Source organism: Saccopteryx bilineata, chromosome 8 (genome assembly GCF_036850765.1).
Source record: "Saccopteryx bilineata isolate mSacBil1 chromosome 8, mSacBil1_pri_phased_curated, whole genome shotgun sequence".
Classification (NCBI taxonomy): Eukaryota; Metazoa; Chordata; class Mammalia; order Chiroptera; family Emballonuridae; genus Saccopteryx; species Saccopteryx bilineata.
The window spans coordinates 97,180,356-97,196,751 of record NC_089497.1 but is presented as its reverse complement, the minus strand read 5'-3'; the positions used below and the strand labels follow the sequence as shown (position 1 = coordinate 97,196,751).

Below are 16,396 nucleotides of genomic sequence, written 5' to 3'. Positions count from 1 at the left end.
TGTGGTGGTTTTTTCAATGGTGGTTACCTTTGAGTAATGAAAAGGGTCCCTACCCTGTTCATTGTAGCGAACTATTTTGTGAGTACTTTTGCACTCCATCGTCCTTTGCTACTGTTAATCTCCGTCTTCTCCCCCTCTTTCTTTTTGTTGTTGTCACAGTTTAAATTTGGTTTTATTGTGTTCTTCTTGGAGCTTTTACTTGTGGCTCTGTTTTTTTTTGTTCTTTGTATCTGATTGGAGAACCCCCTTTAGTAATTCCTGGAGTGGGGGTTTTCTGATGATAAATTCTCTCATCTTTTCTGTATCTGTGAATGTTTTTATTTCTCCTTCGTATTTGAAGGATAGCTTTGATGGGTATAGTATTCGTGGCTGAAAGTTCCTCTCTTTCAGGACTTTAAATATTGGGGTCCACTCTCTTCTAGCTTGTAGAGTTTCTGCTGAGAAATCTGATGATAATCTAATGGGCCTTCCTTTATATGTTGTATTCTTCTTTTCCCTGGCTGCCTTGAGAATTTTTTCTTTGCTGTTGGTTTGTGTCAATTTCATTATGATATGCCTTGGAGTAGGTTTGTTGGGGTTAAGAAAACTTGGAGTTCTGTTGGCTTCTTGAACTTGAGGCTTTAGTTCTTTCCACAGGCTTGGGAAGTTCTCATCAATTATTTGTTTAAGTATGTTCTCCATTCCATTTTCTCTCTCTTCTCCCTCTGATATACCTATTATTCTTATGTTATTCTTTTTGATGGAGTCAGATAATTCTTGTAGGGCTATCTCATTTTTTTTAATTTTTGAGTCTCTTTCTTCTTCTCTCTGTTGTGCCTCAAGTTGCTTGTCTTCTATTTCACTAATCCTCTCTTCTATCTGACCTGTTCTATTAGCTAAGCTTGTTACTTCGTTTTTCAGCTCGTGAATTGAGTTTTTCATCTCTGTTTGATTTGTTTTTATAGTTTCAATTTCCTTGGACATATATTCTTTGTGTTCATGGAGTTGTTTTCTGAGCTCCCTATATTGCCTTTCTGTGTTTTCTTGTATATCTCGGAGGATTTTTAGGATTTCTATCTTGAATTCTCTGTCATTTAGCTCCAAGGTTTCCAATATATTAAATTTTTTCTCCATAGATTTTTCCTCATCTAGCTGTGTTACCTCTCTTTCTTTTGTATCCATGATATTCGATTTTCTCTTCCTTAATGGCATCTGAGGGTGGTTTTGTTGATAGTATTAATGAGATTTAATAAAGAATAAAAAGTTAAAAAAAATAAAAAAATAACAAATCGAAAAGAGTTGTTTTTTTTAAAAAAAATTAATAATGAAATAAAGAAAAATAAAATAAAATAAAAATTTTTTAAAAAAGGAAATTATTCCCCCCCTCTTTTTTTCCTCTCCTCTCCTCTCCCCTCTTTCTTGAGAAAATCTTGTGGTGGACTGTGAGTTATAACAAACAATGCCTGTGATGGAGGGCCTGAATTGGGGAAAAGTAATAAAGGGGCAAAAAAGAGAGAAAGAAAAAAAAAAAAAAAAGAGCGTATGGACCCACAAAAAGCAAATAAGGAAAAAATTTGGGTCAAGAATAAAATGATTTGCTTTTAGGTGTTGGTTTTCTAAGAGTTATGATGAGAGGAATAAGAGGAAAATGGAAAAATGGGGGGACAAATTAAAAACTTACTATTGTATTTAGTGGAACAAGAACTAGATAATATGGAGAGCCAGGGATGGGAGCACTGCTAGTGAGTTAAAAAGGTGAAGTAAAAACCCCCCAAAATGCCACAAACATAGGTTTGAGTCCCAGATAACATAATTTGTTTGTTATTGAGGTTTGAATGAGAGGAGATGTAAAGGAGAAAGGAAGAAACTAATATAGAGGGAGAAAAGAAAGAGAGAGAGAGAAAAAAAGAGGGAACCACTAAAAGAAGAAAAAAGAAAGGAGAGAGAGAGAGTTAAGGGTTTTGGAGTGCAACCCTCATAGAGAGAAAGGAAGAGAAGAGAAATGATAATGGGAGATGTAACACTTATGGGTAGTGTAGTTCAGGGAGAGGAGAGAGTAAGACCGGTAGAGAGTTAATCGGCCAAATTGGAGGAGGAAAAAAAAGTCTCAAGAATGAAGATAATAGAAACAAACGAACAAATATAATAAAATGGGATAGGTTATAAAGTCTGCAGATTATTCTTGATTTTGAGAGGTTATCTTCTTGCTTTTTCTTTTCTCTCCCTCTTCCTGGTCGGTGACTCTGTACCCCGGGTTCTGCCCCTTTGGCACGCTCAGGTAGAGGTTTGCAGTTGATAAGTCTCTATGGCAATGTCATGTATTGTGCTTTATTCTCGTTGGGAGTCGAGGCTCATTAGCATTTATAGGCTCCGACAGTGAGAGAGTCCGTGTTCCTGGAGCCTTTCTCCTAGTCTTTCCTTCCTCAATTAGTAGCCTGATAATCCAGCTATGGGGTTGCTGCTGCCTCTGCCTGGATAGTAAGAGGCTCAAATTGCTGGCAACTCCCCACTCTATTTCCACTCAGCACAGGGCTCTGGGTAAGGCTCAGTCAGTCAGAGCTGCTAGCATAATCAGGCGGGCTTTCCGCCCACTCGAAGACCTCTGGCTCTGCCACTCTATCCGGTAACACTAGCGGGCGCCCACTTCCGGGGTGCTTGGAAGAAACTCTCACTCACTGTCTGCAACCAGGATATCCGGCCAGAGTCTCACGCTCTGAGTGAAACCCCCAACCGCAGGGAAAAGTTGCAGCGTTGGAATTGAGTCTCGCTCCGTCCCCGTGTGCGGCTTTTGCAAGGCGCTGGGGCGGCCCGAGATTCCGATTTGGCCCACACAAAGGCCCCTGACTCTGCCCCTCTGTGCGATAACACGGGCGCGCACTGCCGAGGCACTCGGAGGAATCGCTCACTCCTTATCTGCGCGCGCAAACCAGGATATGAGGCCGGCCGCGTTTCGCTCTGAGTGAAACAGCCTCCAGCACGGAAAATCTCCACCGTTGGGATTAGTTCTCACTCCCTCCCGTGCGTGGCTTTCCCAGGGCGCTGGGGCTGCCCAGAGACTCTGCCCTCAGCCCACAGAAAGGCCTCTGACCCTGCCTCTCCGTGGGGCAACACGGGTACCCACTTCCGCGGCTTAGGAAGAAATCTCTCTTCCACTAACTGCGCACCGACCAGGAGACCGGGTAAAATGGCCGCTCCGCTTGTCTTTCTTTGTTTGGGTTTGGCGCAAGTGTTAGCTTGTATTGCCCGGGTTGCCACAGGATCAGATTTTCCTCGGCTTGGATCTCTGAGCCACAGCCTGGTTCGGCCGTTTTTGCTGCGGCGGCCTGGATCTATTCACCCCCTTTGCCCGCCTCAGTTTCTATATTCACAGTTACCAGAAAAAGCCGCCCTGTTTAGGTTAGTGAGGAAGGCGGAGCATTTCTTACTCCCTATTTCCTTCGGGGTTTGGTTATATATTTAGCCAATTTTTCACTCAATCATACCTTTGGGTGTATTGCGAAGAATCTGGAAGCTCCAAGTATAGGTTTTTCTGTTTCTGGTTGAAGATCTTGTTGAGTTTTGGGGGAGATTTATCGGTATCGCTTCCTACTCCGCCATTACTCTGACGTCATCTACCACATATTTTAAAATGTAATTCCGCGAGAGTCATACAATATGTTTACACTAAATACAAGTAAATGTGTGCATTTTATGTAAGACCAACACTTTTAAAGTACAATAAGTCTCTGAATTCTTTTTTTTATCATATTTTTATTAATTTTAATGCAGTGACATTGATAAATCAGGGTACATATGTTCAGAGAAAACATCTCCAGATTATTTTGACATTTGATTATGTTGCATACCCCTCACTAAAAGTCAAATTGTCTTCTGTCACCTTCTATCCGGTTTTCTTTGTGCCACTACCCTCCCCCCATCCCCTCTCTCTCCTTCCTCACCCTCTCCCCACTCCCCCACCTGACACTCATTATCATCACATTCTTGTCCATGTCTCTGAGTCTCATTTTTTTATGTCCCATCTATGTATGAATTCATATAGTTCTTAGTTTTTTCTGATTTACTTATTTCACTCCATATAATGTTATCAAGGTTCACCCATGTTATTGTAAATGATCCAATGTCATCATTTCTTACGCCTGAGTAGTATTCCATAGTATATATTTACCAAAGCTTTTTATCCATTCGTCCACTGACGGACACTTGGGCTGTTTCCAGATCTTCACTATTGTAAACAATGCTGCCATAAACATGGGGGTGCATTTCTCCTTTTGGAACAGTTCTATGGTATTCTTAGGGTATATTCCTAAAAGTGGTACAGCTGGGTCAAAAGGCAGTTTGATTTTTTATTTTTTGAGGAATCTCTGTATTGTTTTCCAAAGAGGCTGCACCAGTCTGCATTCCCACCAGCAGTGCAGGAGGGTTCCCTCTTCTCCACACCCTCACCAGCACTTATTCTGTGTTGTTTTGTTGATGAGCGCCATTCTAACCAGTGTGAGGTGATATCTCATTGTGGTTTTAATTTGCATTTCTTTAATGATTAGTGATGTTGAGCATTTTTTCATATGCCTATTGGCCATCTGTATGTCCTCTTTGGAGAAGTGTCTATTCAATTCTTTTGCCCATTTTTTTTTTTTTTTTGCATTTTTCTGAAGCTGGAAACGGGGAGGCAGTCAGACAGACTCCTGCATGCGCCCAACCGGGATGCGCCCAACCAGGATCCTCCCAGCATGCCCACCAGGAGGCGATGCTCTGCCCCTCTGGGGTGTTGCTCTGTTGCATCCAGAGCCATTTTAGTGCCTGAGGCAGAGGCCACAGAGCCATCCTCAGCACCTGGGCCATCTTTGCTCCAATGGAGCCTTGGCTGCGGGAGGGGAAGAGAGAGACAGAGAGGAAGGAGAGAGGGAGTGGTGGAGAAGCAGATGGGTGCTTCTCCTGTGTGCCCTGGCCGGGAATTGAACCCAGGACTCCTGCACACCAGGCAACACTCTACCACTGAGCAAACCGACCAGGGCTTGCCTATTTTTTGATTGAATTGTTTGTCTTCCTGATGTTGAGATTTACAAGTCCTTTATAAATTTTGGTTATTAACCCCTTTTCAGATGTATTGTCAAATATGTTCTCCCATTGTGTAGTTTGTCTTTCTATTCTGTTCTTTTTTTTTTTTTTGTATTTTTTCTGAAGCTGGAAATGGGGAGAGACAGTCAGACAGACTCCTGCATGTGCCCGACCGGGATCCACCCAGCACGCCCACGAAGGGCGACTCTCTGCCCCTCCGGGGCGTCGCTCTGCCACGACCAGAGCCACTCTAGCGCCTGGGGCAGAGGCCAAGGAGCCATCCCCAGCGCCCGGGCCATCTTTGCTCCGATGGAGCCTTGGCTGCGGGAGGGGAAGAGAGAGACAGAGAGGAAGGGGGGGTGGAGAAGCAAATGGGCGCTTCTCCTATGTGCCCTGGCCGGGAATCGAACCCGGGTCCCCCGCACGCCAGGCCGATGCTCTACCGCTGAGCCAACCAGCCAGGGCCTATTCTGTTCTTATTGTCTTTGGCTGTGCAAAAGCTTTTTAGTTTGATATAGTCCCATTTGATTATCCTGTCTTTTATTTCACTTGCCGGCAGAGATAAATCAGCAAATATATTGCTGCGAGAGATGTTGGAGAACTTACTGCCTATCTTTTCTTCTAAGATGCTTATGGTTTCACGGCTTACATTTAAGTCTTTTACCCATTTTGAGTTTATTTTTGTGAATGGTGTAAGTTGGTGGTCTAGTTTCATTGTTTTGCAGGTAGCTGTCCAATTTTCCCAACACCATTTGTTGAAGAGGCTGTCTTTACTTCATTGTATGCCCTTACCTCCTTTGTCTAATATCAGATGTCCATACAGCTATGGGTTTATTTCTGGGTTCTCTGTTCTGTTCCATTGATCTATATGCCTGTTCTTATGCCAGTACCAGGCTGTTTTGAGTACAGTGGCCTTATAGTATAACTTGATATCCGGAAGTGTGATACCTCCCACTTTATTCTTCTATTTCAAGATTGCTGAGGCTATTCATGTTTTCTTTTGGTTCCATATAAAAAAACCCTGTTCTTGACAATCTAGTTATATTACATTTCTTCATGCCCCAGGAAGTGGTATGAGAACAGTTTGCTAAAAGGTCAGATTACCTTTGACACTTAATGGTAATCAGCTTAAGGGTGGGGGATATATCTTGTACATCTTTGAATTTATTCTCTAACACAGCAAGTACCCCTGTATAGATGCTCACCAGAAAGTCCAATTTCAGCTTCTCCATGGAGTCCTCAGGCAGGCTGTCCCTGATGGAGGGCTGCCCCTGTTGCTGGGACAAGAGGAGGAAGGGTATATGAAAGAGTGAGGAAGGACTGACAGTGATGTGCAAGTTGGAAGAGCTGATGCTGAAGACACATTGTTGTTGCACTCGCCGGGTAAAACAAACACTGGAGACGTTTGGAGAGTTTCAGATGAAGTTTTATGGCCAAGAGAAAAAGAAAACAAAGCAAAACAAAACAAACCTGCGCAGGGGTGAACTCAAGTGGTAGTCACAAGAGCCACACCGAGCGCCTACAGTCTAGGGGTTCTTATAGCATAGCAAGCAAGCAGTTCATACAGAAGCAAATTTGGCATTTAGCAATTGGCTCCCCCAAATTAAATTCTAGTCACGTGCCTTAGTAACCAGTCATACAGTTGAAAGCCCCAGCTGGAAATATCCCTATCTATCCCCTAGGATGTGGTTACATTTACTGTCTTAGGAGTTCTTGTGACTTCCTTATCTCAAGGACTCCTTAGCTCCTAACCATCCTGGGAGTCTAACGACTTCTCTATCTCAAGGACTCTTCAGCTCCTAGCCATCCTGGGAGTCTGGGCTCACCTGTTTACTGGACTAGTTCCTTTGAAGTTATTTCTAAAGCCTATTAATATATTTTATAGCTTTTATTCGAATGTCACAATTGTATCTTCTTACAATTCTCAGAAGTGTCAGATCACTGTGGATAGTCAAATATTCTCTGGCATGGTACAACCGCAGGCTTACTGCGGTGTGAAAGGCTGGTGTGTGAAAGAAACACACTGGGAAAGGTTTACACCAATGTCAGGGAGAGGCTCAGGTGGGTGAGAACCCCAGTGAAAACCAGCACACAGGTCACTGGGTTGAAAGCTGAGAGGTATAAGCCATGCTGAGGACCAGCTTTCCCAGGCTGGGGATGGATGCTCCTTTATAGGGCAAAAATTTATTTATCAGGGATTGTAGGAGGTAAGGTCTCATCCACATGTACATACTGATCTGAAAATTTCTTTTTTTTAAAAAAAAAAAGTTTATTTATTGATTTTAGCAAAAGAGGAAGGGAGAAGGCAAGAGACAGAAACATGAATCTGTTCCTGTATGTGCCCTGACTGGGGATTGAATCAACAACCTTTGCTTGTCCTGACAATGCTCTAACCAGCCAAGCAGTCTGGCCAAGGCTGGTCTGAAAATATCAATAAGCATTAAGTTAATATAACCCAATGTTTGAGGAAATTTGGCCAGTGTTTTCACAATTGTGTGTGTGTGTGTGTGTGAAGAGGGAGTTGTGGAGCCTGGGAAAAAAAGACGTTGCTGAGACTTCCTATAGACACACACTAAAGATCTTTGTGAAAGGCTCTGCTAATTCTAAACCAGCACCTGAGTCTAGGGTGGCTCTGCCTTCAAACGTTCTTTTAACTCTTTCCAAAACAGAATCTATATTTATTATACTCTACACTTTTATTTCTGGTGCTCACAACACAGCTCTTTTCTATTACAACACTACTGTCATGGGGTTTTGTTTTAATATGAAACAGAACATTCCCCCCCATGTTCTCTCACATTCCTGCTTTGCTTCTCCTGTCACTTCCTGAGAACCTCTTCTGCACTTGCCAGGTCAGCCCTCAGAGTCGAACACCGAGGAAAGCTCTGTGGAGGAGTGTGGTCCCAGAGGCATAAAATTCTTCTGTTTCTACCTATGGGTTTTTCATCGCAATTGCAATAATTCTGAAGGTTGTAAGAATTAAAATTCTCTTGAGAAGTTTTCATGTGTGGTAGATCAAAAGTCAGAGGTCAAATGGTTATTTTTAAGAATCTAATGTTTTCCAGTTCCAAACATTCTTTTCAAAGCAAATATGTACATTTAATACCTGCAAGTTTTGAATGTGCAAATATTGACTCAGTAGATGGATGAACCCAGGTTGAACAAGCTGGGGTTTTTTTCCCTCAAGGATGGGACCTATTATGAGTCTGAGTAAGGGTTATATGTTATTATTTCTCAACTGATGAATTTTCTGGAATGAGATCATCTCCCCCCCCCAATATTTAACATTTGTAAAAAAGGCTAAACATATTTTTATCACCCAGGGTACCCATTTGAAAATTCATTTTATGATTGAGGCCAAATCCCTGATCTCATCTCATCACTTCTTTGGTGACCCCTGCCATTGACTTCCATCAGGTCACTGGAGGATTTGGTGACTCTACCAGTTGATTTTTAGCAGTCTCATTTTGAGACTTCTGAAAAATCTGCCCCCTTACAAGTAAAGAACCTTGAATGATAGAATTTGAAAATGCTTTCAGAGTTAGTTCCGAAGGTTAACATGTACACAAAATACTAAACTATGAAGCAATATTCTTATAAAAATCATAAACTCTAAGGCAGGCTACACAGTTAGTTCTTAAATATAAACAAAGCAAAGCAAGGTATCATTCACATCACCCAGAACTGCCCTGGAGTGCAGGGATATAATGACACCTAAAGCTTCTATCTTTAAAGGGAAGAGCTAGTAAATAAATTATTAGACAATCTACTTGGCACAACATTATTTTTATAAAAGCCCATAAAATCATCTTCAGAAACGTTTATTACATCTGAGGCATTTTTAAATGTATAACTTTAATCTATGTTGTATATATGTCCTTAATAAGTGTGGACATGGAATACCAAAAAGTGTTTAGAGATCCACTGGAAATTCCCCATCCCTGATGGAGCTTGCCCACCTGGGTTCCACTGGCTTTGAGAAATGGCCCCCAGGGCCCCTAGTCCCTGCTAGGGGGAAGTTGTTGAGGAGGGGTGTTAGTTGAGGCCTTGGTTTCCCTGTACATCAGGGTTTTGGGGCCTCATGTTGCAGAATGTTCACTTTTTTGATTTTGGGCATATGTTGTCTTGAGGGTCTTGGTTTTAAACATGTAATGCAACAACCTATTTAAATTAAAAGTTTTTAATCAAGTCTTACACGTGTAGGCATAGCATTGCATTAGAAAGTCACATCGGCATTAGAAAGTCACATCGGCCGTCTATAGTAAGCAGTGCATGTGATGTTAGTCCTGTATACAAAAGTGAATATGAAGACCCAAAGAGGGCAAGAAACTTGCTCAAATTCTAACTTTAATTTTTTTTTTTTTTTGTATTTTTCTGAAGCTGGAAACAGGGAGAGACAGTCAGACAGACTCCCGCATGCGCCTGACCGAGATCCACCCGGCACGCCCACCAGGGGGCGACGCTCTGCCCCTCTGGAGCGTCGCTCTGTTGCAACCAGAGCCACTCTAGCGCCTGGGGCAGAGGCCAAGGAGCCATCCCCAGCGCCCCGGGCCATCTTTGCTCCAATGGAGCCTTGCTGCGGGAGGGGAAGAGAGAGACAGAGAGGAAGGAGAGGGGGAGGGGTGGAGAAGCAGATGAGTGCTTCTCCTGTGTGCCCTGGCAGGGAATCAAACCCGGGACTTCTGCACGTCAGGCCGACGCTCCACCACTGAGCCAACCGGCCAGGGCCTAACTTTAATTCTTATACTCCTTAACTTTGATAGCTCTGATTGTCACTGGGAAGATTTCACAGCGCTTGAAATTGCTGGCAATAATTTTTAAAATCAATTCCTAGAACATTATTTTGGAGTAATCTGGAGCTGTAGAAATTTTGAGGTTAAAGAGAGGAATCAGATTTTTTTGGAAATGTTTCATCTGTGTTGGCCCCATGTTGCCCCCTTATGGAGCTTTTGATATTTGCAATTTTTTTTTTTTACCAAATTAAGATCTATAATAAGCATTAGCTTTTCTCAGGATAACATGTTATTTTATCATTTTTATGTACTAAATCAATGATTACTGAAACTTTGCCAAATTTAAGGAAATGTGATTATGGGTAAATCTACAGAAAACTTTGCATATTTCTAACTCTATGTCATATTCTTTTTAACCTACATCATCAGGACTAATCATTTTGTACACATTTAAAAAAATAATGTAGTTAAAAATGCAGTTTCATTTTTTTTCTAAACTTGGAGAAAAACAGAGTTGTTTCTTTTAAATTTTATATTTGTAAAATCTTTGGAAATTAAATTAATTTTCTTTAAGTGGGTGTGAATTTCAGTTCTGCCCCTTGTTATCTGTATAACCTCAGGCATGACTGTTAATTTCCTTGAACCTAGGTGTCTTCCTCTGTTAAAAAGAAAGGGGGGGATGAAGCACTTGAAACAATTCCTGCCTGACCAGGTGGTGGTGCCATGAATAGAGCTTTGAACTGGGACACAGAGGACCCAGGTTTGAAACCTGAGGTCCCTGGCTTGAACATGACCACATGGTTGCTGGCTTGAGCCCAAAGGTTCCTGGCTTGAGAGCGAGGTTGTTGACTCGAGCAAGGAGTTACTTGCTCTGCTGTAGCCCCTCTTCTGCCTTCGGCAAGGGACATTTGAGAAAGCAATCAATGAACAATGAAGGAGACTAAAAAGCTGCCACAAAAAATTGATGCTGCTTATCTCTTTTCCTTCCTGCCTGTCTGTCCCTATCTGTCCCTCTCTCTGTATCGCACACACACACACAAAAATAGAAATTAAAAAAAAAAGAAAATAAAAAAAGAAAGAAAGAAACAATTCCTGGTGTAGGGTCGATGTGCCAGGGTAAAGGCAGCAGTTGATGATGGTAGTAGGCATATGCCTCCTGGTCTTACTGTCCTGAGCTTGTACTGAGGAAATTGTACTAACGGAGTTCCTAGGTCCATTCTGACCTCTCTGCTCAGATGGGTGCAGGATAAAAGAGGAGGAAGCCCCAGCACAGTGTGTTCATCTCCTCCCACCAGGAAGGCCTTTCCCTCCAGTCCCCACCACTCCTGGGGGGAGCAAAATTTAAGTTAATTTACCATGTTGACCAGATGTAAATGAATCAAGTTTTAGCTAGAAATAAATGATAATGTTTATTCAAAGTCCTTAGTGTTTTCAAACTGGAAGTACAACTAGGTAGTATCCAGAGTGAGTGTACCCAAGAAGAAAAAAAGCTAAGAGTTCTTATACTATAAATTACGTTCTTGAGAAGAACAGTCCTTCATTCTTAGATTCTGGATTGGTGTGAGATGATATCTTCCTGATGTCTGATGCCTGCTAGTCTGGATATATGAGCTATATAAAAATATAGATAGATATAGATGATACAGATAGATATAGATATAGGTATAGACATAGTAGATATATAGATATAGATCCAGTCATAACTGGAGAGTTTACAAGTTTAAGTTCCCCAGCTAGTGCACATCTCCCAGAGCAGGCGTGGCCAACAGTTTTTGCCCCTGGGCCAGATTACAAAGAAAACTTTTTTCACAGGCCGGATGAAATATTAAAATTTAAAAATATTAAATACAAAAATGATTTGTTTAAGTAAACAAATTTTTATTATGTAATTTATGAATAAATGTGAATAAAAATTTTAATATGTAATATTATTTTAATAAAAATATAATTACATATTGTATAAATATCCAAACTGTATCACAATAAACTGAAACAATATTTAATAGAATGAGCTTGAAAGGGTTATATTGCAAATAAAACAATTATTTTGTTTTACAAACAGCCTGGACACGTTTTTAGTTATCAACTGCAGTTATTGTCTATGCTACAATGCCACTTGATTCAGCACACTTGACCACAAAAATAATAAATTATTTGATCTTGGGTGCGCACTGGCAAACTTTGCATTAAAGAATGTGGGTTTCACATTGCCACTAAATGTCAAACAGTTCATATTGAGTACAGATGAGTACAAAAGTTGTAAATCTTTATAATGGAATTTTTTTTTTTTTAAATAAAGAAGTATTGTGAATCCATTCTACCAATTATTGGAAGTTAACCCTAGATTAGTCACATGTGGAATTCTTTTCTGTGTATCACTATCTTCTTAAATATCTCGATTTCCAATAATCAAAGATGCTTCTGCTTTGAGTAGCTGAGATTTTTAAAGTAGCGGAGAATATTAAAAATTTAATCGCGGACCGCATAAACTCATTATGCAGGCCAGATCTGGCCCACGGGTTGTATGTTGGCCATGCCTGTTCTAATGCCTCAGCATAATTGATTTTAGTATTTAATAGCTTAACTATAGTTACTCCATTTTACTTTTTCACTCTTTCCTCAGCTGTTAGGGGCTTCTGGTGTGGGCCAGTTTCTGAGCAATTGTGATAGTAGGTGCAGTGGGGGTTACTTCAGATATTAGACTGCTGCAGGGGGTGTATACCAGTTTGCCCCTCGGCCCACACTCCCCATGTGCTACTGCTGGTGGGGAGAAGTCTCAGTAGGTAAATGGGAGCAGGTCGGAATGACAAGGGTTGTAGTGAGTTTGGAATACAGGGCACCAATCAATGTCTAAGAAATGGACTAGGAGAGGGCACACTGACTGAAAGGTTTGATGACAGGGAAATTCTGCCTTCTTGTTTTAGTAAGGATGGGGAGAGAGTGGGATGTGGGGGACTGCAAGTTGACAAAAGTTTTTACAGTTTAAGACTTAAACCAAAAGTATAAGCTCTTCCCCACAAATCTCTGATTGTTTGATTAAATTGCAAAAGACTATGCCTTTGCCCACACTTCCGTGTTAGCTGTGTTTCCACTTGTCCCACTCCCCATGTTCCTCAGAGAGACTGGAGGCAGTTTTCATTTTACCCTTTGTTTTGTGAAGTTAAGGTGTTATACATGGCGGGGGTTTTTTGGGCTCTGGGGAGAATTCTTAGTTTGCCTCGGAAATGTGACTGTGTATCAGAAATCTCTTCGATTTGCTAATGGCTTTGCTCTTGGCCCTATAAATGAAGCAGTTTGGAGGTGGAGACTCGCTCTTGCAAGCCATCAGCTGTGCAATGGGTCCTCCTGATCCCATCCTTTTTTTTTTTTTCTGTGTATATTTTCTAATCCTCCACCGTTCCCACCTGAGATCTGAAAATTATTTGCTGCACTCATTTGTGACAGTGGGACTCATGTAGAAAATGACAAAGGGTTGGTTAGTGCAAAGGAGATGAGGCCAGCCATGAGTGCTTGGTGGCTATGAGTGCTCAGTGGCAATGGGAAAAGTCAGGATTCTATCCTCTACCAGAGAGATCCTGTCCTGTCCTGCCTAATGACTTTCAAAGTCCTTGTGAAAGACACTCTTGAGTTGTAGGAGTGAGGAAGTCTTCACAATTATAAACCCCTATTAGTAAATGCTCTAGGAAAGGGAGGCTGAGGCCTGTCTTCAGGTATTGGCTGGAAAAGCAGTCAACTTTCCTGGTGGGTGGGCTCTCTCAGGTAGACATTTTTATGGGCAGCTGTGTCATCCTAGAGACACAGCCTTACACTTCTAAAAGCCATGCTGGAGTTTAGTGTCTCAGTGCAGAGGCTTGGTTAAGTTCTGCAGTTGGTTCCATGAGGCCTTCTCTGACCAGTATGACTGCTCATGGGTCATCTGTCATCTTTGATGGCATCTGTAAACTGGAACATTAATGGTTCATTCCTCACTCCACAAGAATTAGTTGGGGGTTGTCTGTGGCCTAGACATAGTTCAAGAATCAGGGAGTCTTAGAACTGCTTCTGTTGTTCACTAGTTGCATTATTTGTGTCAGTCTTACCTTACCTAACTAGATAATTTAGTTCTTTGAAACAAGACACTGTCTTATTCTCTGTCATACACCAATTTGTCACTTAGTATAGCCCACTTAGTATAGCCCAATATTCAACTGAATTTATTCAATGCAATGGAATAATACAGAGTAAAAAAAGTAAAGAAAAATGTTTTGGGACAGAATTTGACTAATTTGGAAGTTAAGTGGGGAAGAGAAAACAATAACATTGAAATGATAAAAGGTTATTTTACCTGCCTTTTAACAGGAAGAAAAAACTGAAATATACCCTATGGCCTCCTATGTTTCTGAAATATACTGCTCACAAAAATTAGGGGATATTTTATTGCTTTATATTCATTTTGAAATATCCCCTAATTTTTATGAGCAGTGTATATATATATATATATATATATATATATATATATTTGTCAGGGTGGGAGAGAATTTTGTTGTTTCTGAAATATTCTAAACATACCATATATCCCCAGGTATAAGACACATTTTATTGGGAAAAATTCAGAGTCTAAAAACGGTGTGTCTTACAAAGTGGTTGTAGTTTTGTTTTTTGTTTTTTACTTGCATTTCCTGTTTTTTTCAGGCTTGTTTTATGTGCTCATTGTTGAAGATAGTGATTCGTCATCAGACACAGATGAGGACAAGCTAATGGAGAGGAGTTTTGACAGTGACGAGGAGTTGTATGAATTTTATGATGAATAAAACTTGTGTTCAATAACTTTATGTAATACATTTATTTTCCTCAATTTTGGGCCCCAAAATTAAGATGAGTTTTATACATGGGATCATCTTATACATGGGCAAATATGGTATTTGCTATTTGCTCCCTTGTTGGGGCCTAGGGCAGGCCACCCCAAGATGTTCCACAATGACACATTGATTATTTTGAATTAAACTCAGTTGAGAAGCAGCAGGAGCAGGAGGAGCTCTGTGACACACCTCTGTCCCTCTCAATGCAGGATATCAGTTTCCCTGTGATGGGTGCACTCACAGCTCCTGAAGGCTGAAGCGACAACCTCATTACAAGAGTTAAAAATCCGGAGTCAGCCCATACAAGCAAACCTCACAGCACCTTCCCTGATTTACTGCCTATGCCAAACCTCTTAGATTCCTGTCTAATGAGCACTAACTTCCTTTGTCTTCTCAGTTTCCCACATATTTATTGTTCCTCTGTCTACAAAGTATGAGAAGGTGCCAGCTTGGTCATCTTTGGACTTCTTTCTATAATCTGAATACCATATCTTGATTCTCCTGTGTGCACATATTAAGTTGGTTTTTCTCTTGTTGATTTAGTATTGTGTCTATTTTATTATTAGTCCAGCCATAAAAACTAAATAAAGGTGGAGTGATTTTTCTGCTCCTCAACAAATACAAGGAAAGAAAGAATCTCTGAGATATATCAACACATGTTTGTGTGTGTGACTCGACACTGCTGAAATAGTAAGAATATCTACTAATTTAACATTTACCTACACCCGAAAAATAGGCACAACTACTTTTTTTCTTCTGGTTGCTCGAAATATTTCCAGATTGTGCCAGTGCTGCAGCAAGGAGGGGGGAGATTCTTGGATGGCAGGTTCCTCTGGAGGCGGGCCAGGCTGCACTTGGCCGAGCTGTAACATTTTCATCAGAAGTGTTGGCATGAAGGCTTTCACTGCTGATCTTCCCCCTTGCCCCTGTTATTTTTCAAGGAAGGCCAAGGTTGGATAAGAGTCAGGGCTGGCACAGAACTGAAAGAGACAGGGCTGCTTGCAAGCGTTTTATCTAACAGCCTTCCCCCAATAACATCCCCAAAACATTTGACATTTCAGTGACTCTTAGCTGGGGTGATTTTGCCACCCTTTAGCAGTATCTGAAGATACTTTTGAATGTCATAATTAAGAGATTTGCTATTGGCATCTAGTGCATACAGGACAAGATGCTGTTAAGCATCTTTCAATGTAAAGACAGTCCCCACAACAAAGAATTATCTTGCCCCAAATATCAAGTGTCATGGTTGAGAAATTCCATTCTATATTTTTGTGTGTCAACTAACACCTATACTGTGGAAAGTGCTTGGAAAATGATGTCCCCAGATGACATCAGCGTCACCTGGAAGACTGTGAGAAATGCAAGCTCTCAAAACAAACTCCAGACACCCTGTGTTAGCATCTGCATTGTCATAAGGTCCCCCAGTGATTTTTATGCATGCTCAATTTTAAGAAACACAACTAATGTTTTCTGAGACCTACAAAGGTCAAAGTAATGTGATAAGTGCTTCTGGGTAACCGAGTAAAGAAGAGATGGAGCCTTGGCTCTGCCGCGGTGATGCCTTTACATTTATGAAAACTCACTTCTCTATTTTTTATTTTGCATTTTCATTGCCGTACCTTTCACTCACTTCTCTGCTCCCTTTTCTTTCATCCCCTGCATCTCCCTGGTTACCCTGCTTCCTCAAAGATGCATCCACTTGTATTCCTTTCCTGCATGGGCATTGCTTTCTTCAGGTCTTTCATTTTGAGACATTCTTGAGAAAAAAACAAAACAGAAAACAAAATCTCA

General features: G+C 41.2%; 1 long non-coding RNA gene across 1 annotated transcript in view; it reads left to right on the top strand.

Moving 5' to 3' along the window:
• Window positions 1-14,571, top strand: part of LOC136312093 (uncharacterized) — a 79,060-nt gene extending 64,489 nt beyond the window's left edge. Inside the window, exon 4 of the long non-coding RNA XR_010726888.1 lies at window positions 14,439-14,571. This is a non-coding gene — a long non-coding RNA (uncharacterized lncRNA). The remainder of the gene's footprint in view (window positions 1-14,438) is intronic.
• The last annotated feature ends 1,825 nt before the right edge of the window (window positions 14,572-16,396 follow it).